General features: G+C 39.4%; 1 protein-coding gene across 6 annotated transcripts in view; it reads left to right on the top strand.

The window, feature by feature from the left end:
* PEAK1 (pseudopodium enriched atypical kinase 1) overlaps nucleotides 1–23069 on the top strand; it is a 120933-nt gene that overhangs the window by 50970 nt on the left and 46894 nt on the right. For 3 of the 6 annotated variants that reach the window (XM_063345427.1, XM_063345424.1, XM_063345430.1), the window contains 2 exons: nucleotides 3100–3270; nucleotides 10838–10929. The gene's annotated coding sequence lies outside the window, so the exon portion shown is untranslated. Of the gene's footprint in view, nucleotides 1–3099; nucleotides 3271–10837; nucleotides 10930–11188; nucleotides 11298–17535; nucleotides 17556–23069 lie in introns of those variants that run through there. The other 3 variants (XM_063345426.1, XM_063345428.1, XM_063345429.1) reach the window with 3 other exon arrangements.

Genomic DNA, 23069 nt, shown 5'->3' on the forward strand with positions numbered 1-23069 from the left:
TCACCTGAGCAGCCTATCTACGTGTACAGTAATAACTAACAGCAATATCCCCTCGCACTTCAGAGGCAGCTCTGGAGATTTTTGTCTTCAGATCAGTATTTTCTGTGCCAGGCGATTCTCGCAGCCTCTTTGGCAAAGCCGTCATGCATCCATTGTGGGCAGGAGGCCTGTGAAATGTCATTGAAGGAAATCCCAGGATTTAATGAAATGCTGTGGTGGTTGATATTGACCCTGTGATATAGTGTTATGCTTTACGGATGCAGTCATTTTGGAAATAATCTGTTTCTCCTCTCTACTGTATCATGCAAAAAGGATAACCTAACATGCATATTTACAATTATGTATTTTTACTGGGGTTTTTGTCCAAGATATCAACATGCAGATACATTAAATAGCATAGGTGTTGCCAGAGTCGTCCTAGCTTGGCAAATCTGTCAGAATCTGAAAGCAAAGAGTAACTCGTATGATAAAAATCAGGCAATGTACAGAGCACAAAAGTATCACCAGTCATTCACAGCCCATGAAGAGTTCCCTTGCAGTCAACATTAATTGGAAAAATATTTCTCAAATGGCTTTGTTTCCTTGTGGATTTGCTTCAGTTTTTGCCTCCTTACACAGTCAGCAATCATAACTTGTATGGTGGTTTTTGAAATGTAGACTTCCTGATACTAATCTCGTAATTAGGTGGCCTTTTATTCCTGGGCTGTCACTCAGATTGACAGGACAGATAGCTCGCAGCCTTGGCGGTTGCTAGAAAGTAGGGGATGTTTTGCAGAAATGGCTTGTGATTCATTTGTTTAGCATTCCTCGCTCTTTGTTTTGTGAGGACAGCTTGGATGGGACTGAGTCACATGGCAGCTCTTTTCATACCGAGTTTCTACTGCCTGCAGCCTCTGTGGAAAGCCAAGGAGAAAAATGGAGAGGGATTTATCTATATCTTCGTTTACTCCATCCATAGTAATTGCCTAATAAATATAGAGCAGCAGCTAAAAGGAGGGATTTCATGTCATCTTTATCAGTTAACTTAAAATGATGTAAATTAATCTATAGTACTGAGCACTGAAACGTAAGTAAACATAGAGTGGTCAGGGTTTGCGCCAGGGTTTGATCCTTTTCTTTTGGAGTAGTAAATTCCATTTTCTAAGTCAATGTGCTGTTTGTGAGTACAATAACAACTTTATATATGACCTCCATACCACTTGTTGACTTAGCTGCCTTTTAATATGCAATATACCTATGTTGGAGATAAAATGTTTTCTGTGGCACCTATAAAATATAATGTAACAGCAGCTCTAAAAAGCACCTAAATGTTCTTCAGGAGCCCCAGGAACACCTGATTTGTATAAATCTGTGGTAGTGAATCTCGGCCATCTCCAGCTGTGCCAGAGTTGTGGGTGGAAAGGCAAATGGCAAGCAAACCCCTTCACCTAAGTGCTCTACAAAGACTGCAGAATTTTAGGACAGAAGTAAAAATGCCTACATGCAACTGGTGCTAGAAAATGGATGTAAATATTGTTATTTTATTATAGTATCACAGTTTATCTACATTTACAGAAGCAGCATTCTTCAGGGCTGTTTTTTCTGAATTCATAGAACTCTATAATACACAAAAAAATTTTGCTGCTGAGTGAGGTTCTCAATACAACTGAGGACTGTGGTATTCTCTCACCACCCTTTCTGGAGGCTTTGCAGGGCTCTGTTCTTCCCCTGTGCCATATTTCTGGCTAATCCCATCTGCAAAAGCAAATTGGTTGGTAACTGTCAGACAGGTTGGGAGGAGAGCATTAAATCTTCTCCATCCAGAGTAAGGTCTTGACTTGTCTTTAATATCTCCATTTAGACGATGAGCCACAAGTTGAAGTTTCAGACTAAATTAGTGGCTATTCCTTTATCTGTCTTCATTAGGAGGGTATTCACCCTTATTAATTACATTTTTAAGCACATAATGCGTGTTTCCTGTTATGACGGCTCTTACTCATCTCACCTTTTGTTGCTCATCTGCAAAGCTATTTCAGTATCTTCCTTTCAAATGCCCTAAAAAAATGTTTTGTTGTGATAACTGTTGTCAAGGCATTTTGCTTATGCCACTCAGCAGTTGATGGTTTTGCTTGTCACACTCATGAGAGCTGTCTTGCTATTGTGTGGTCTGTGTGTGCTCACCAGACTGTCATTTCTTTCCACAGAAGTTATAAAGCGCTTTGCTCCATGTTATCTGTGGCTTTTGTAATACAAATAATTTCTTTGGGCATTTGTGTTTACTTTCTTTCCACCAACTTTGTCATCCACAAATGTGTTTGTACTTGAAGTCAAGGAAGCAGAATAGTGGGAGGGTGGGCGGGGAGAAGGAGAGGAAAAAAAAACCAACCCACAAACAAAACCCCAAAAGAATGAAACAGTGCTGTCTCCTGGAGTAACTTAAAAGCCCTCTGGGAACGTTATAGAAGCACAGCCTGGACAGTGTCAGAAAGCCAACAAATACCTCTCTGCTGCTCTATGAAGAGATGAACATGCCTATAAATGTCTCTGACTTCAGTTATGCTGGATTAAGATGAAGGTTATTTATTTGAGTAACTTACTGGAATGAAGGTCTAGCCACCATGAACTGCCTATACACAAACATAAGTAACATAAACCAGTGTGCTTTTGTTCTGTTAAAAGATGTAATAAATGTAGTTGGTTTTCTTTTTTTTTCCCCCCCCCCTAGCTCATTCTTTATATTTTGTTTGGAAATTGTAATTAAAAATAAGAAAATTGCTAAGATTGCCTGCTATTTTTATTAGGAAAAGTCATAAATTATACCAGCTGGCTTCTATAGACCATTCTTCAGTGCATGCGCTCTAACCCATGCTATAGGTTGGCTATAGAGTGGATAAAATTAAAAGGAGACTGCAGCAGAGATGGGTGGTCAGAAAACAAATTTGAATGCTAAGGCGGAGAGGAAAAGGGTCTTGTGTGGCAGCTGTGCAGCCAGAATTCTGAAAAGAATTCAGGTGTCTCTATGTAGCATTTACAAGATCAGGAGATGACTAAAGAAGGAAAATTAACAATAAATCACGCTTGAAGTTTGTCTGAAATAACATAATTGTTTATCTTTTACAGAAAATGTTGCTGTCCTGACCGGTAGCCATGAAGAGAAGGGAGTGAAGCAAATTTGTGTGGAGAAGTAGGAAGCTTTGAAATTTTCAGTGGGATTTATTGCCAGTAGCTGCAGACGGTTTTGCAAAGCCAACCGTTGGTGTTAGAATGGATGAAATGGCTCAAACTTAAGCGGTAACTAATTTTTCTGACATCTTTTTATTTCCCTAATTCAGTATCATAAGATAACTTCTATGGATTATAGAGGATATTATTTTACTCCTACCAGAGTTTAAACAGAGTATCTTAGAAGAGCCAAACATTGGATGAATCTGTCATTTTGTGTGTTTTATTTATCAGCAAGAAGTTGGAATTTTAGCATCTGATGGTTTACTTGGTAGTTGAACTTTCTTCCTGAGGGTTCATCCCATCTCTTCAGCATTGAAAAACAAAATTAGATTTTGCTATTACTCTGTTAATAACTTACTTCCTACCAAACACCTAGCAAAACTGCAATTCCGAACAAGTTGTAGAAGCATCTCTGTACCTGGTTTTAGTTACATGGTAAGTAATTTGTTGACTTCTGAAACACACAAAAGATAAACTTGTATAGTACACCATGAAGGTTGCTCATTTTTGCTAACAATCAACATTTCCTCAAAAATCTCTTTTCTTTTTTCCTTCTTTTCTTTGCCGTTCTGACTTGTTTATCCTGTTCTCTGCCCTTCATCCATTCATAATCAGGAATGAAACATCTAAAATATTTTTTTTGTCTTATACTTAAGACTCGTACTATGTCTTCACTGGGTCAATGTACTAGTCAGGAATACAAAAATGTGCTACGTTTTAAAGTGGGAGTAGAATCATAGAATAGTTTGAATCAGAAGTCATCTAGTCCAGCCCCCCTGCAAAGCCAATAGCTTCTCCAAGCTACCCCATTGTAAGCTCTGTCCCCTTGTAAAAGTTGTAAAAGTGGCTGAAGTGTAACCAATCACTAAAACCAGAAGGTTTAAGAAGGAAAGGGGGGGAATTACCACACCTTTAATAGTCCAAGATGATGATTCGATCTGTTTTGAAAGAAGAGGGTAAAAGAAGGTCTTCATGCACTTCTCAAAGCCTCGCTGAACCTGTGTACAATAGAATTTTCCTTAGTTTGGTTATATTGGTGGAAAACAGTAATGTAACTGCATATATCAAAAGTGACATATCTCCATGTGTCTGCCATTTGGCATGAATAAAAATCTGTTGTGTTTTTGTTTGCTACAATTTCAAAAATGCTAAGAATCCAGATTTTCAGACATTTATAAATGTTCTTTCTTATACTACCCTCTGCTTTTGAGAGGGAGAGGGAACAGGTCTGACAGTATTTTTATGTAACTTTTGTTAGAAAAATTAGTACTGCGTTTCTGAACCTTAGAAGTATAGCTGTTCTCCCTTTTCCAGTCCAAGTACGGTATTTATTCCACCCATGTATCTGTGTTAAAACTTTAATGGGAGAACTGTTAGTGCCCTAGGATAATTCTATCCTAATTTCTGTGAGGTTTAAAGGCAGGATTTTAGAAAATGTTCAGCATTAATGTCACTGTTATTAGCTTGGCATGTCTTTATTCAGCCGGTTAGAAGATACAAATAATTTACAACCGTCATCATTTTAGAGGAAAAATCCTCAGAAAACTGAAAGGTGATGTTTTGTTTGTTACCTTGTACATTGCTGTCTGGCAGAGCAACTTCTTTTTTATGCATCCAGCCTTTGTCAAAACAGCACTAACTGTAAATCTACCTGGGATAACAGCTTCAGCTGAGGAAATAGGTTCCCATGATTGTTGCTGCATTCAAATTACTATTATTTAGCCAATAAAAGTGACAATCAGGGGCCCTGGAACAGGAATAGCAATGCTATGTGATAGATTTCTCTGCTGGCACAGGAAGATCTTAATGGGGCTGAACATGGAGAGGTTTGTGTAGTCTGAGGAAGTGCTGGGAAGGCCTGGGAAGAGCCAGGGGTTGCTGGTTTGGGCAGATCTCCTTCCTGCTGGGGATGCTTCGGCCTGGCCTAGGTGGGAACTGGTTGAGGATGCCACATGAACAGATTCTTTCTGTCTCTGAGAACAGCTGGAGGATGTTGCATGGGAGGTGCTCTTGGCTCAGGGATTGCAAATGGGAGGGTTTTCTCTCAGCTTGAGAACACATTTTTTCCGCTTGACTCACCAAGTGAAATCTAAATGAGTGATAAAATTTCTAAAAGTAATGTTGAATTGGTTAGATAATAAAAAGTGCATTTATCATCAGGAAGGAAGAGCAAAATAAGGGGAAAGATTCAATGGTGAGGAAGTCACCGCCTTCTCAATAACAATGGAAGGCTGTAGGCGGCCGAACACACCTCTGGTCAGCAGCCTGCCTCATTCTCCAGCCACACAGTAATTTACCAGCGGGAGCAATTCTTCTGAAACTATTATCAATCTCCTCTCCCACATGCAGTACCCACACACATTTCTGTCAGAACACTTGCCATTGAAAAGAAATTATACTACAAATGTGTTTGCATAGGTTAACTCTTCATATAGAATGCAGGCCTATGTGTGCATGAAAGGCAACTGCCCACTAATTCCTGCAGAACCCATTTTTTCCAGGAACAACACCAGCCTTTGTTTCTTCTCTCTGGCTTGGCACATAGAGCAGGGAAGGAACATAAAACACTGGCACTGAAGCAGAGTCTGCTGTGATTGATGTATGCCGTAGTATACTGTAGATAAAGCGAGGTACCTGGAGAAGACAGGGAGGGGCTATTGCTTAAATGTATTTTTAATATAATAATCATAAAAATATTCCTGTAATGATTTTACATTTCTGTAGTGGATTTCTTTTGTTCCTGAACAGTTTGCCAGACTCCCACTGCTGTATCAATTACTTCGTACGTACCATTTGAAGAAGCATTGGGAGCACAGGCACTGTGTTCTGTGTGCTTCTGGTCCAGAACAGGCCAGCTGCCTTCCCCGTTGTAGGAATTGCAGAATTCTATCACTAAACCAGGAAAGAGATAAGGTAACATTTGAACTAGTGAACAAAAGAAAGATTTAAAACCCATGTTTTTTAGCTCTATTTTAAAAGTGGCTAAAGACATTAAATTCAGGACGTGTTTGGGTTGAGGGGGTTAAGCAAAGACTTTGTTCTTCCCCTGAGATCTGACTGGCTGATTTTTCAGGTCCAACCAGGCTTTCTCAGTTGAGGTTTAAGTGTCTGAAGGTGATGATTCAAAATGGAAACATTGACAGAGTAAGCAACAGCAACATAAAAATATTTATTAAATGTCCCTATATGCAATTCTTTCCAAAGGGCAATTCTGATTTTTCACTAGCTTGCATTAGTCTCCATTTTCACTTGTCTATTAAATCTGTCCCACCACAGGTATGTTAAAAATCTCATCCTTGTCAGTTCATCTGATAAAAGGAGACTGCTGCTCATGTTTGTTAAATTCATGCTGGTGTGATGGCTGTCCCTGGAAACTTCAAATAAGCAGGACAGGCAAAATGGAAAAAACATCTCATAAGTTTGTAAAGCTCCAAAGCAGTGCTGCTCTTCATTTTGAGCAGGCTCCTGTATTTTACATCAAAACAACTCTGCTGCTGGGTATGGGATCTTCTAGCTCTCTTTGTGTTGGGATAGGGGATTGCTCGCGGTGGGAGCGATGCCTCTTCAGTGACGGGGGGGATGAGAGGCCTTGCTTATGGCAAGGTCCCCAATTTTCATTTGTTCGATATTCATAACAAATTCATCCTCCCTTAATTTCCATCATGTGAAACTCGTGTATTTTACTTTGTCATTTCGTTTACCGGCTGTTCAGTTGGTGATAATTAGATTGCATTTTTCATGCTGGGTCCTTTCATTCTTCTCTAGCCTGTTATTATGTGATGTGGTCTTGGCAAGAAACACATTCCCATTCTTTAAAAAAAAAAATTTAAAAAACCAACAAAAAACCTGAACACATCTCATGTTCTGCTAATTAATAAAATTATCAACTTCTAGGGTTGAAAAAGTTAATCAACATACTTGAACCTGCTGCAAGCAAGAATCATTTTGTATAAATAACTGTCGTATTGAGTTGGAAAAGATTACGTACGTAGTTGCCATAAAAAGATATTTTTTTAAAGTGCTGGCCGGATGCTCAAGAGCTATAGCCTACAATATTGGTGCTATTTTTTTTGCTACAACATGTAAATCAGAGTTGTTACATTAGCTCCATACTCTCCCTATTAGGAAATGGCATATAGGCGATGAGGTAAATATCATACTTCTGGCCAGTCTGTTAATGCTAAGAGCAAAGTGAGGGAATGAGAGAACAGAAGGCAGACACGTCTAAAAATATACCTGTGAAACAGGGGTAAGAGAGCAGCGCTGCAGACTGTTAAGGGAGGATGTCTTCACTCCTGCCAGCACAGCCATTTCCTCCATGCCGTCACCTCCACGTGTACTTGAAATGCTGGAAGCTGCTGGTGTTTTGCTGAGCGCAGGTAGTGCCGCTGTCCCCAGGGTCTGGGCATTGTCACATTCCCCCTCTGCACTACGACGTCCACCTCGTGCGCTGAGTTGCTTCAGCAGCATCTCTTATCTCACCTTTTAACAGCAAACAATAGGAATATTGGAGGCTTCTCAGATTCAAAGCAATTCTTAGCAATTTATCCAGAATGCAACTTTTCCTTTTCAACACCAATTTCCTTAACTCTGTTCAGTAGAGCTCTCTGAAAATGCTTTCAGGAACACTTGCTGATGATGCATAGTCTTTCTTCCTTTGTTCTTACAAAGCAGGATTTTCTTCAGCCCAATCATCACTATCTTAAATACGGACATTAGCATATATATATATAAAGCAAAAATGCTTCATGGATGAATAGGTAGGAGTTTTAATGGACTTCATAATAATTCCAAAAATACCTGGCTTGCTTTCTTTTTCAGCCATGTCTTACATATCATTCTTTATTTGAGTTAATCTATTTTTTTTGCTAAGCATTTATTTTTATTCCGTTACTTTCCATTTCTGGTAATAAAATTCTGTGTATTCTCCAGAGAAAAACTGCAGGTTACAGTTTAACTTGCACTGTTGTGGTGCCGCTTTGTGATTTGCGTTACAGTGGCATTCCAAAGATATTTAACAAAATTCAGACTTTTCCTACTGAAGGAGTATGTTAGGCAGTGTGCAAACATAACTGGGATTGTTTATTTTTCAATGCTAGATAAGAGATGTGAGGACAAATAAAACACAAAATGAAAAGGATCCCTATCCCAGATTCTTTAGATTCTTGCCTCCCCACCCAGATTTTTTTAAGAGCACTGCAAGCGTCCAACTGAATTGCATGAAGTTTTTCTTCTTTATAGCCCTACCCAGGATCTAACAATTATTGATTAGTTACATTTCGTGTTGCACCGTGTCTTGCACCAAAAATTTCTGGGGTGTATTGCTGTTTTTAGGAACATCTTTACCAGGTTAAAATATTTCCAATTTTTCATGGTAGATTTCTTGAGTTAGTAATAAAAGAAATAAAAGATGCAGGAGGTACCACCATGTTTTCTCCTGATCAGTGCAGCACTAACTAGCTGTATAACCAGTCCAGAGAGATTGAATCTGTCTAAAAATGCATATTTTCAGGGAAAGGACTGCTGAAAACAGAATTGGGGATGATAGCTTCCTCTTGTTTGTGCTGACTTCCTCCGTCAGATTTGTTTTTTGCTGCCAATACAGTTCAGGTACCTAACAATTTAAAAATGTATTTCATTACAAGCAGAAGAAAGGATGCATTAGCAGTTTTGCCTTCCAAACGTTTCAGGCCTCTTGAGCGCTATCTCTGCCAGCCTCTTTCCCAATAGCTTCGGAGTATATGCGTTTGGTTTCAACATCCGTACGAAGCTTACTTAGGAAGAAACACAAATCCACAAATTTAAAGATGGCATACCGTGAGAAATAAACTTCTATTACTACAGTAATGCCTATCAGAACATTTTGGGGTTTGTTTTATTAATCAGTGTTGTGGCTTCAGTGTATTTAAGTTTAGGGCTTAAACCGAGTGAATATACTAGTATTAAATTAAGCAAAATTTACAAGCTTTTTAATGGAAAAGACATTTTTTTCTGCAGCTAAAGAAAGATAGTACCACACTCATTGAAGGAAAAATAATCCTTCCCTAACTGTATGGCTGTATGTCACTGATTTTCCAGACTTTAGCTGATAATATCCTTTAAGCTTCACTTCAGTGATGGATACAAAAATTAACCTTGAATATCTGAGTGGCAGTGACGTACTCAAATCTTGCATCAGTCAGTATTTGGTTAATTATCTAAGTATCACTGCAAAGAGAGCAGACTCCAGCTGGCTGTAATTAGGGCTGAATTGTTCCATGCCTTCAAGACAATTTTTACATTCATGGGATCTGCAGCTTTCTGTTGTCCTCATTTCCTGTAACATAAAAGTACTTGTATCTCAAAGAATTAAAGGGGGGCAAATAGTGAGACAGGCTATGCGGATAAATCTTATTAACATCCTTAGAGATCTGAGTGAGAAATATGCATTGCAAGTCTCAAAAAAAAAAAAAAATCAAAAAACCAAACCCACCAGGAGTCATAGCCAAAAAGTGTTATTTCAGTTGATTAGAAGAAAAGGTGGATCTTTAGAAAGCACAGTGGCTTCTATAAAATCTGAAATCTGTACTCTGTAAATCTTGGTCGTAATGAGAGAGCACCAGTCTGTGTAGGAAGAAACTTCGATAGCAAATCAGGAGAGCATGTGACATAAATAGTCAATGAAGATTCAGTAATTCAGTAGCCATGGGATACAGCACTAAAAGTGCAATATATCACATCCAATTTGTTGAAGTAAGTCTCCCTTTTTTTGTCCTTATGCTGCTGAATTACTAGCACCGCAGCACTGGCATTGGCTTTTATGGATGTCCTAGCTGCAGGAAGCACTCCTCATCCAGCTTTCCCTCTTCAGTACTCGGGTCCTCATGACCTATGCTCTGTGCAGCCTCTCTTGTTATCAGCCTTTATTTCAACTCACCATCAAGATTAGCAAATTTTCAAATTATTGCCTTCTTTGGGGAAGAAATAGCCTTTGGTTTAGTTTCCTTGTAAAATTACACACTGGTATTTCAGTGGTATCCAATGTGGAAAGGATATGCCAGGAACTGTGCAGGAAAAAAAAAAGGCAATTAACACGATTATTCTAAGAGCATCTGTAAATAGGTAACACCAGTCCATAGCCCCACGTGAAGTATGCTAGTTTGTATCTTGAGAACAGGTAGAACAAGGTCATATCTTTTGTGATTTCCCTGAGCCACTCACAGTTCCCAAGGTAAACATTTGGCCCTAGTGGGACAGAAGAATGGTGCCAATGTGGCCCTTGCAGCACAGGTTGTGAGAGACTGCTCTGGTAACTTTAAATGACCGAAGTATTCTTTTGAATAAAGATACTTGAGCAGAACGGAAAAGTTTTATGCAACACAGTAAATCAGTCAATGTGAGCCCAGGAGCTTCAGAACAGTGTAGGCCGTGATGCCGACGTAAAACTTGCAGCTCTTCATCTGCTGAAGTCTGTACTGACCAGCACTTCTTGGGGTGCGGAGGGTGGTGGAGCTACAGCAGGTACCTGACTGCTGCTCCTGGCCGTGCAGCATTGTCCCCTCTGTGCCTGAATGCTTGGTGCTTATCGCTTATCTTCACAAGCCCATTCGACTTGCTGACCTGGCAGAAAATGACTCTTCCTCCCCATCCACAGGTTGATTTGCTGCAGTTTGAAAGCTGAGTTGGTTCAGAGGTGTCAGGAGAACAGCAGAGCCAGTACAAGAGAAGTGGTGAGGGTACATGAAGGTGAGCATCTTCAACTAATTTTGGTTTACAAATGTCTTATAAGCATAAGGGCCTAAAGGAAGTTAACAAAAACAATAATTGATAGAGAAAGATATACAACTTAAATTTCTTCTTCTTTATTAATTAAATATTTTCATAGGTAGTAATATTTGCATGCGTCTTTTACTGATTACCTTCATATCTGTCTGCATTTTCTTTTCAGATTTAGATCTATTCAGACAGGCATCTCCAGCAGTGGCTGTGCAGGTATCTCTGAGCTGCATTTAGAAAATGGTTTTGCAATGTGGTCATATAAGTGTTACTACTCAACTTTCTGCATGTGAGCAATCATTCTTCAATGCCGTGGCTTATTCACTAGACAAACATAGGTAATTAGTTCATAAGAGCACTTTTAGTCTTGCAAGCCTGAAGTGTAAATATACACACAAGAAAATGACTTTTGTGTGATGAAAAAAGTTTTTTCAATTTTCTTTTGTGTACTTGATTACATTTTTAATAGAGAATTAATATATGTTTTGCTATTTAGACAAGAATGCTTTACTTACTGAACTGCTACTGTGGAATTTTATATTCTCTAAGCATAGAATTTAGAATCACAGATTCTGTTTATTGACTGAAAGTAAGTCTCTTAATCCTCAGTATCTAGATAGTTTCCTTGAAAGTCAACTGTGACAACTATGGAAAAACAGCTGAACAGATAAGTAACTGATATCCAAATCTGTACGTACATAACTGTTTCGGTTCTAGCCATACTCTGGTGAATCACTTATACATGGTTTGATGTTAGTTAAGTTAGTTTAGTAACTAGCTGCAAGCAAAGGGAATTGATGAAGACAAACTGTCTTCCCCTCATTCTCACAGGTCAACCCTACTCCTTCCCTTTACCTGGACTAGCACGTAGCCGACGAAGAGGGAGGTCAGTTCCTTCCCTCCCCGCGTAAGTTCCCTTCAGTTTTGGTTTCCAGCAGGGGAATTTGCTGCAGGGTCCCATAAGCACCAATTCTGGAAGCACAGCTGCGCGATGGCTTATAGCATTAAATACACAAACTATGGGACTATGACAGGTTTCACTGTGTTTATAGCCCATATAGCCCCGGTCTCCATTTAGCCTGTTCATCTTTCAGTGGTTTTCAGCAATGTAAAGATGGTATGTTTTCCAAGCACATTAAAAGATAATCCAGTTATCGTGACAAAATGTTAAAGGTACAACTTGCAACAAAATCCAGGAGCTCTTCAAAACTTCCTCAACTCTACCTTGGGGTTCATGAGGTGATTAATCCTGTAGTGATCCTGCATTCCCAACCGCCTCACCTCGTGCAGGAGTTCAAGCATGTGTCTCATAGTTTGTGTTGCAAAGATCTATGTGACTTCCAACATGAAGGATAATGTTTCCTAATTGTTCAGAGTTGAGCACTGACTGCAATAACTGCTAGCCTCTCTGCAGCGGTGTGCCACAGAAGAAATGGCGTTCGTGTTGAAACATGATTGGAGTCCACTGTAATGTTTAATGCATCATTTTAATGGTACTCTCAAAAAGCCTAGTATCTTGGTATGTTATTATCTCAGACTCTGCAGTTGTTGTTTCTTATTTAAATGTCGTATCTCACTTGAGATTTAATGTAATTAGAACCAGCCTGTGGAAAAATCTTTTTCTATTATGTCTTAGCTATTGTTCCAGTCAAGACGGTAAAGCAAATCAAACAGGATATAATGAAAATGATAAAACCATTTGCAAGAGCCAGTTTTCCTGAGGGAAGTAAAAGGCAGCATCACTTTTCATTTTGTTTTGTATTTCTAAATGTGGTGTGTGTGCCTGGAATAACTCCACTGAGGCTTGTCCCATACACCCGAGAGCAGAGTCAGGTACATCTGACAGCAATCTGACTTGATTGATACAAGAGGGAACCAAAAGTACCATAGCCAAAGATATTCACAGCCAAAGCTATAGCGCAACATGTGTTTCTCCGAAAGTGATGCTCTTGGTATGAAAGAGTAGGTAAAAGAATGTCAGAGGCAGGGAGTCGATTACCTTAGTCTGGTGCGTTGGAGGCAGGATCGCAGCAAGGCAGGTGGTCTAAGCTGGTCCCCCACTGCTGTGTCTGCTTAGGTGATTTCTGAGGAGTTCAGATGTTATTCCTCTACATCTTTTAGCCTTTATACTATGTTTATAATTTTATTTCAAAGCTGGTTTGCAATATCTTTTCTCTTTGTGCACAAACCACTTGTGAACAGGCTTTTGTATTGGCAGCATGTATTACCGTAATCTCTATTAATTCACAGTAGTATTGATAAACTTTAAGTCAGAGAGGCTTAATCAAGAGGCTGTGTGCTTTAGAATATAGTTAGAAATGCAGTGCTTTCAAGGGGTGATGGCAGGATTTTGAGTCTCACTATTTTAGCTCTCAACAGCTGTGTATCAATGGATCGAGTTTCCGAGTTGCACAAAGCCATGCCATTGCGAAGCAGCCATATTTATCTGTGCTGTGACGTTAGGCTCATCTTTGACGGTGGGGTTTTGAAAAATGCAGAGGAGCACAGCCAACTAAATCTGTCTTCATACTAATGTCAGAAGCAACAAATCAATCTTGTTTTTCAAAAGCTAATGACATAGAAATTCAAATGATCAAAATTCAAGAAATGCAAATGATCAAAAAATGATTAGCTTAGTACCTGCAAACTATTTAAAACTTCAGATGTAGTTTAAAAAAAAAAATCTACCTGAAACGATTCTCTTGTTTGTAAGTTTCTGGTTTTGGTGCTGTCTAATTTATAGAGCACTTGTGCAAAAGTTTGTCTTTTCTGTTCTCTTGAACTCTTTGGAACTGGGGAAATGGTAATTTTTTTCCTCTCCCCTTCCCCCCATTCCTTTTTTGTAAAGAAATGATTAAATGCTTCGAGTACAAATGCTGCCCATGAATATTTATAAGAACTTTTATAACATTTAGCAAGGCAATGCTTCATGGCTGTCTCTTTCTGAATGCACATAATAAAGGACTCATAATTTCTTTGAAGCTGCACTTGCTCTCTGTTAATTTGATCACAGGTTGGTAGGAACTGTAGGCTCCTCGGGGCTGTAGGGCTTGGTGATGTAGGGCTGCAGTTGTTGGTGATGACAAAACACAGAGATCATTGCCGCGTTCCCTACTTTTTGGTTAAAACACTTGTGCTTAACGTTTAATAAGAATACATTTTTCATGCGTCATTTACATTTAAGTTGCAGAAAATTGCTAGGTAGAAATCTGTTACCTGCATCGGATAAAATACCCAATTCCCTTCATTTATATTTTGTTCCTGGAAGAAGCAGAGTTAAATGTCTTCTGCTTGAAATCCTAGCACTGTAGAACAATGGAGTGGCCCTGGAGCACACTGCAAACCACTTGGAGGATCCTCCCGTTAATGCAAAAAATGTTTTAGTCTCCTCTTCTTCCTCTGCATATTGTCTGTCACTAATAGTGCATTCTGTGAATACCTAATAGTGTATATAATGCTTCAAAATGTAATGCACCCATTTCTGAAAAGCAAATGGAAACTAGTAGCTGTTAATAGCAGTATTTATCCCCTTGACATCCTTAAAGAATTTTGATCAGATGAAGCTCATGAGCAGTCTAAGGAGAGGAGAAAGAAGAAAGACTTTAGAAATACGCAAAAGGGAGCGGATAGAGTTTGTTTATTTAACAAAGCTGAAGATAATTTTAGAACTGGGTTTGGAAGTTCCTTGCTTATAACATTATGTATTATTAACCTCTCCCCTCCTCCTCTTTAAAATAGATAAATTCCCATAAATTGCGTGTGTTTGTGTCCACAAAGTTACTATATTAATTGAAGATTTGCAGTGCTCCTTTAAAAGCTGGATTGTATTTTCTGTGTTGGAAGTTTTGTATTGGAACTTTGTAAATGATGTGTAGGTCTGCATGGCTGCATGTATTTTGGTAAATACTACACAAAAGAGCCTCCTTCAGCCACCCGTACCAGCCAAAGTGCTGCGGCAAACAGCCATCGCTGCTCACATTCGCCATGGGCTAAAATTTTGCTTTGGCCATTTCCAGTGGCGTAATGGTGAAACATTCCCAGTATCAGTGCTGGTGCAGCAGACCCACTGCCAAGGCAACAGTGGAATTGTTCCTAGAACCGCGGCTGTGGGCAAAGCCATGTAACCTCACACGTACAACCTCACATGGAGTCAGCCACAATAGGTACCCAGAAGCATCTGGCTGGGTTTTAGCGTATCGTTGCTAGCTCTATTCCGATAGACTGGTTCCTATAGAGAGATGTTTTAAACCTTCAGTAGATTTATATCTTTCACTGGGATAAGCTGGCTGTCTAAATGATTTTTCCTGGAGTTCATTACTAATATAGCTTTTTCTTTTTTTTTGTTTGTTTTATCATCTCTTCTCAGTTTTAAGTCCTCTTTTATCTGCTCACACTTATTTTAGCCTTCTGCCCGTGACGTGTATGGCTTATGTAGTCCTCAGTCTGAAGATCTCAGAAATATACCAACATATTTCGTACTTGTGAATTTCTTTCTTTTTGTGTGTGTTTATAAATACGTGTAACATACTTCTCTGCTACTACAATATACAAACTACACAGGTGTATTTTTAAAGAAGACACTATTAGTGTGATTTTAACCCCTAAAATACTACTGTGCTTAACTTTCAGATAGTGATTTCAATCTCTTTTGCAAATGTTTTGGGCAGAGCAATTTTTAGAACCACTTTTGTGATTAGAAAAGGAGAACTGAAAGAGACAACATCAACAAGCAGTTCACATTTCAATTAAAGTCATGTACTTGGAGTATTAACATTTATCCCCGTACATTACAATAATAATATTGAAGGAAAATAATAACTCTCAGTGGTGCTTTAGTTCTATTTGCAAAACTTTTAAGCCAGCCACCTGATGGATAACCTTTGAACATGTAAGATTCACAATGTGGTTACCACCGTATGTACTCACCTGAGCTCTGGTTAGCAGTAGTAGTAATGCTGACTCTTGGTGTAACAGTCCGATGTTTGCATCTACGAGAAAACAAAGGTATTGCCCACATTGGTGTGGGATAACATCAAATCCATCCAAACAGCTTAAAAAAAAAATTAGTGTCCTTGGACAATAATAGCTACAAGAGTTTTTGAATCACATTTTTGATAGGGAAGATTGAAATTGGACTTTAAAAAAAATTAGTTTGACAGGTCTTCCTAATTTCTTTCTTTATACTTTATTTTTGGAGTATAAAAAGAAAATGTGCAGCGGGAAATGAATAGGCATACCAACCATTACTATTCCGGAGGTCTTTTGAGACTTTCATTTGTTTATGGATCCTGGAATATTAAAGGTTCACAGAGATTTGAGGCAGAATTTATTTTATTACTTTTATACAGCCTCAAACTAGTTCTTCCATCACACCCTATAAAATCAAAACCCTCACTCAAGTAGTGAACTTGCTGCTAGAACTTCACATTTTACTTAAAACTAGTTACTACAGAACGGCTCCACTGCTAAAAGGGAATGCATGGGCAGTATGAGGAATTGGCTTTTTTCCTTCTTTAGCTCAGCTCTGCAGACTTAAAGATGATGTTGCCTAATTTCAGCAAGCAGCCATCTCATTATCTCTGTGAAGTCTCTCTTCTGCTCTTTTCCTTTCCGGTTCTTATTTCTCCAAGCTTTAGCATGTAATTAAGAGAGTACAGTGGCTGAAGAGTGAAAACTGAATTTTTCCAAATGCTTTTACTTGTAAAATGTAATACATCGCCCACACGTCCCAAAGCAGTGATTGAAGATCCCGTCTAATTTGTCTTACTTGAGATTTAAGCGAAATCATCTGCTGAGTGTTTCAGACTATCTGTGTGCATTACGATTCATCCAGGCTTCTCTGAAAAGAAAAATGTGAAAATAAGACATGGTTAATGTACCAGTCTTTTATGTCTAGAGAACAAATTTAACATAGGACATTAGAGATATAGGCCTACAGTCTATCTTCTGACTACACAATGCTAATTAGTGTTATGAAACCATCCTTTTGTTAATCATGTTGAATTATATCAGAGTTGGAAGAACTCTCTGCTGGAACAGAAGTACAGTATGTTGGTACGAAATTGCCTTTGGCACAGCGGAGTGGGGCTGGCAGCGGAACAGCAGTCAACGGGAGCAAAGCAGAAGCCCTGCTAAACTGGTGCGAGTGTCCCTGGCTCTGCACCTGCGTCCTGACACCAGCTGGGAGCTCGCGGAGAGCTAAGGCTGAGTGGCTCGGCTCTGTCACAGTGGGGCTGCTCAACACTGCCCTGCTTTGGGAGGAATATCTTGCTTTGGCAGAACTAGAGATGAAAGTGTGTGACAGGTTATATGGAGCTGCTCTGTATAGCCACTATATTCTGAGAAACACTGTTAGCTCTTTTGTGTCTTTCCATTTTTCTCTTTAGTCTTCTTGTCCCTGCAATACCATATGAAAGTAAGGAAATTATTTTCTCTCTACAGAAAAAAGGAGGAAAAAAATACTTTTATGTAGCAAAAATTTTTGTGTTAATACACATTGAGAAACCTGCACAGTGCAGAGCAAATCTGCTTCAGCTTCTCAGCATACTTGTATGAAGCAGCACAGGGGCCAAGTCCTATAACTGCATACAGACACGGTAAGCAGCTGATAAATATCCTATTATTGAAATTTTGTAATTTAATTTTTTTTTTACATACTGCATTCTGGCATCCAAACATAGAAATTGCAATATGTCAAACTCAATAAAGGCAGCAGAACTATCAAAATTAAGGCTTTCAGATCACTGTTAAACATACTTGGTTTCAACAAAAGACTTTCTAAAACAGCTGACTTAAAAAAGCTGACAGTTTTCTGAGTGGTTGTTATATGAGAAATGGTTTGAGTAGGGGGTACTTAAAACAGCCATAGAAGGTGAAGTTAGTAGTGATTAATTTTCTGGCTATGCCAAAAAATATTTCTACAAATCTCTGTGGAAATTAAAAAAATTACACTTTGAATTTTAATGCAGATTGCTTGGACTGTTTTATTCTGTTGAATTGCTGCATGATGCTATTGCAAACCAAAAGATTTGCTTTTTAAAATAGCTTTAAAATAAAACACCCGTTCATTGTATTTGCAAAACCCCGTGTCCTCTCTTCCTCATGCCTCTGTACATCTTTTACCCAGATGCTGAATTTTAGTGAGCTATGAATGGGTATCTTCATTAACAAGTATACAAAAGGCTAAATTAACTTTTAAATATAGTATGTTTTAATTTAATTTCTTATTTGGATGTACTGTTATTAAGAAAGTAAAATGATAAAAATGCAGCATATATATTATGTGGATTAGGCCTGGCTATAGGCGACAGGTCTGAAACCGATTGTAGGTAAGAAGTTGTTACTGGCATGGGATGCCATATGTTAATCTTTGTCATAAAATTAGTCAGGGGGTGTTTTTTTATGAGTAGTCTGAAAGAAAACGTAGATAGGGAAAGCAGGAAATTTGAAAGCAGAGATAGCCACTGATTACATCAAAAAAAGGCTTGAGCCAATAATTTGTATTTATCATGTGCAGTTGTAAACTGGGAATGAAGAGTTTAGACCAGGTTTGCCTGACTTCACTGAGAGAAGCGAAGCTTGTGGAAGTCATGACCACCCTGTTGTCATGAGTTCTGGATAACCATATGGACTTAAAAGGACAGTGCCTGGTCCCCACACGCGGAGGAATCTATTTCAAGGGCAGGAAGGGTTTGTTTCCTCTGTGTTTGTCACTGGTATGAAGCTCTAGGAACGCTGTGTTGTCTTTTGGAGAGCAACAGTCCAAGGGTGCTAATAACAGTTCACAAAAGTCCCTAGTGATTAAAGGTTTGAGCTGCTTGTTTTACAGAGAAGATTTGAGAGGTTAATTTGCTAATTTTTTTATTTAACAAAAACAAAAGGCAAAGTAGAATCAGTAGTATGAGGGCAAAAGAAATGAGTAACGCTGTTGGATAGCTGTGGCAATTACTGTTGCAATTCACCATTTGACTAACAGCTGGGATCCCATATACTGTTTATGTAAGGATAACATATGCCACCATGTGTTATTAAGCCAAGTTTGAGCCCATAACCTTGAAATTTGCCGTACAGATTTTTTTCTGTATAAATTGCAAGATGAAGTACTGCAGAGCGTGTAGTCTCTTCTGCGGGCCATACTTGGGAGACCTGGCATACGCATCACCTTCTTGTGCTTAGTGTTGAGGAAGCAGTATTGGGGGAGCAGGATTTAGATTTCTCAGCTGGTTTCCTCATTTGATGGAGTATTTGTTTTGTCTCCTAACCTGTCTATAGAGACTGAGCCCAGGACCTCGGCAGGGAGCAGTGGGAAGAGTATTGCTACTACTGCCTTGCAACTTGATGCTGCTTACGGGGATGGGGGAGCAGGTCTTGGTCTCCCAGTTCCTCTTAGTCCACATTAAAATGCTTCTTAGCATTGTGAGCAGTTTAGTTCAAAATGGCATAGTGTTGCATAGGGCAGGAATAAAACCTCCCTCCAGACCCTCTAAGAGGGCAGGTAATAGCAGCCTTTTGTATTTTCCTCAGGTTGGCAGTGGCAGAATGTAATTGCCCTGGGTTTAGGGTGGTTTCTGTGAAATCCGTTCCTGCACAATGGTGTACCCGTGGACTACGAGTAATAAAATATACTGTCAGAAAAACCTTGTTTGAAAGGTAAAGAATTCAGATGAGCGTGATTCTGCTTTTACCTTCAGAGCCCTGTAGGTTAGTATTGAGTCCTCTTAGCAGTACAAGACTAGAAAATTTACGTTGTGTTTTTTCTGGATAGAAAAAGCTTTGCATTTTTAGGATTCTGCCAAGCACAAGTAGCAAAATTTATGTTTGGCAATCAGCTCCTCTAGGAAAACATTTATATCTGTAAAGAAGAACTAAAGAAAGAATTTAAGAGTACTGTTCCTGAAAACAATAAATGGTGTTGATTTTCTTTGCTAGAGCTTGTTTACTGTGCTCCGGTTTTGTTGTTCCATACTGTGTCCTGACCCATGAACGAGCGCTGGCTAGGTTTCAAGCTAGTTATTTTCAAGTATGATCAGCAGCCTCTTAATTAGCATCTGAGCGCTCTGACAGCATGGCTGCTCATAGGTGGAAGGAGCAGCTTTGTGGGGACCCTGGGCTGACAGGAGGGGAGTGGTGCGGGGTGTGCCAGGCTCAGCTCTGGCTACTGTTTGCTCCCTGTGAGAAGCCACCTCTGGTTTGTAAGTGGCTGGATGCAGCCGGATGCTCCTGCTGCCATCAAAGCAGCTTGGTTCTTAGGGTAGGTTTTGCCTGCATGAAGTCAGCCTTCTCAGAAGCAGTAAGCGACTCCTCCTTTCCCTTTCTTTGTCTTACAGTGTTGGGGAAAAAATTATAGCCGTTTTACATACTTGATAGGTTTAAACATCTGTCTTTGAAAATAAAGGCTATTTCTTCTCTCATGAAGTAAATAGAGCAAATTCCCTAGCTGCAAAAAGCAGTCATTGAATGTAAAGATAAAAACTAATACAGAATTTTTATTACATTTCCCTCTGATTCTGTCCTCGATTATATTTAATGATGCCTTCACTGTGCAGCTCCTCCATGTAAGGATTATTTTTAAGTAAGGAATCAGATTTTGTGGACTAAAATAAAATTACTAGTTTGACTGGGTTTTTTTCCCCTGCCCTATATCATGTCTTCTTTGATAGCCTAAAAAGATGATTACTGACTGTTACATGCCCTGTGTTGTGCTGTTAGTCCTTTTCTGTCACCACGGAGGGACACAGCTGCGTCACACAGTCCCTCCCAAGGTGCCTGGAACACTGATGTCTTGTGGACTTGAAAGATTTTCCAGGAGCTGTGATGTTGCTAACTTGATAATCAGGCTAAAGAGCACGAAGACTTCACCATCCCTGGAGGTATTTAAACAATGGGTAGACGTAGTGCTTAGCAACACGGTTTAGTGACGGTTTTGTCAGTGTTAGGTTGATGGTTGGACTCAATGATCTGAAAGGTCCCTTCCAACCTAGATAATTCTATGATTCTAAGACTCCTGGGTTCTTCTCAGTGGTCCACAATACAATGTTTTAAATGAAGTGAGGCACTGATTTTCTTGGCTTTTGGGTCTGTTCCACGCTGTTGTTACAAGCATACTAGGATTTTATACTCGGTGAATCATTTGTAATGTAGGTGGTTGTATTTGATACCATTATGGTAAATCCACTTTGGTGCCAAATGGTAAAAAGAAGCAGAAGGCCCTATGGACAAAACAGAAGCCTTGTTTCGTCTGTACAGCTGAGTTGTCTGTGAGGACCTGTGCACCTCTGCGTGATACCGCTCTGCAAGCAGCGCTGTGTAGGGGTGATCTGTACAGGGTAATGCATGGAGAAATTACAAAGAATGCAGTCCCAGTGTTTGGGGTGTGTTATCCTCAAAGACAGCCAGACACAACACTTTAATCATCAGAATAAGTAAACCAATAAATTGTTGTTTATTATGAATGCTAAAAGCATGCAATTTCAGTGTCTGCTAATTCCTTTTATGAATAAAATTTCACCTGTGATGGTGCTTTTTATCCTTAATAGCATTCTCATCAGTGGTGGCTTCTCATTTTATGGGGATGGACTGTAGACAAAGCATAAGGAGTACCTAAGAATATCTGTTGTGAAGCGTCATTGTTATTTTCTTTTTAACTTCAACACTAGTAAACAATAATATCTTTAACCTTCTGACTTAAAGCTCATCACTCATTTCATTTCTGTGGCTTATGACTGCAGATTAAAATTTCCTGCATTCATCATGCCTGGTAAAGTAGCTTATTGGGACGAATAAATGACATACTAATTAGAAGAGTAGTTTGAGTGAGAATAAGCTGCTGGAACTAGTTTTGATGGCCAAAAAATTACCGGTAGCTAGTTTCTCAAGATTATCAAAGAGATCCTCAAATTAGAATGTCTGCCTTTGATCGCAGATGCAAGGAACAAGGCAAAATGACTGCACCAAGTGAAAGACAGTGGGAGGAGGTGGTTGCTGTGGAATGGGAAACTGAAGGAGTTTTCACAGAGTTTCAAGCCCTGTCCAGGCATTTGCTCCACCAAATAATGAGATATCAGTATGTGGCTTATGTTTATTTATATTTTCCACCATAAACTAGTAATGTATGTGACTTCAAAAGTTAAATTGTTTAGGTTAGTTGTAGAGAAAAATCCCTTTTATGTCATTCCCTTGTCATCTTATCCTGATTTTTCTATGTATGACAACATTCAAACAGTACTAAGCCTTTGTAAGACTTCTATCTGGCTACCTTACCTTTGCAATTACCACCATCTTACTTATGCATTGCTACGGATTTGTGTGGATCATTGCAAGACATGTGCCAGTGTAACAGTCGCTTGGCCCAAGCAGTTTATAGCCTGAGGTCCCAATTGCCCATGCTTGTGTAGTCATAAAAAGTAGAAATGAACACCAAGACTGTTTCCAGGGCTGAGATATAAGCCTGGCACGAGAGTGACAAAACAAAGTGTGGGATTAGAGAAAGGTCTTACCACTGGGGGATAATGGCATGTTGGTATTATTGCATCATCTAGTTATTTTGCTGTGTTAAACTAAAAACACGGAAAGTAAAGAGTAGGATCTCATAAAAAGGAAAAAACTGAATCATGGCATGATCAAAGAGATGAATTTTGAGAAGGGCCTTGCCAAAGGAAGGCTTATATAGGTGAAATCTTAAACAAAAGGGACATGCCGTGGAGAGGTGGAAGAGGGACATAGTACAGGTTGGATGGAAGAGTATAGACCAGGAATCTTTAAGACAACGTCTTGTATTCCATGGTTCTTCAGTGCCTCAGATCTGGTGAAGTGGGATCTGTGAAGAAACTGGGAAGCGGTGTGGGATGTCAGGAGACAGGTACCCTGCAGGCGGCATGGTCCCGGGAAGCGTGCTGCGGTGAAACAGTGCTGGCTACCGGCTGGCACCCGACTCCAGCAGTGACCCCATCCTTCACGCTGCCCAAACCTCCCAAATGGACAATAAAGGAATAATCGGCTGATGAGCAAATTTTCTTCTCAACTCAAATAGTGAATGCTTTGTTTAAGCACTGAAATTGTAAGCTTTGGATTTACCCCACCTAATACAACTGCCAGTGTCTCGTCCTATGTAT

Source organism: Chroicocephalus ridibundus, chromosome 9 (assembly GCF_963924245.1).
Source record: "Chroicocephalus ridibundus chromosome 9, bChrRid1.1, whole genome shotgun sequence".
Taxonomy (NCBI): Eukaryota; Metazoa; Chordata; class Aves; order Charadriiformes; family Laridae; genus Chroicocephalus; species Chroicocephalus ridibundus.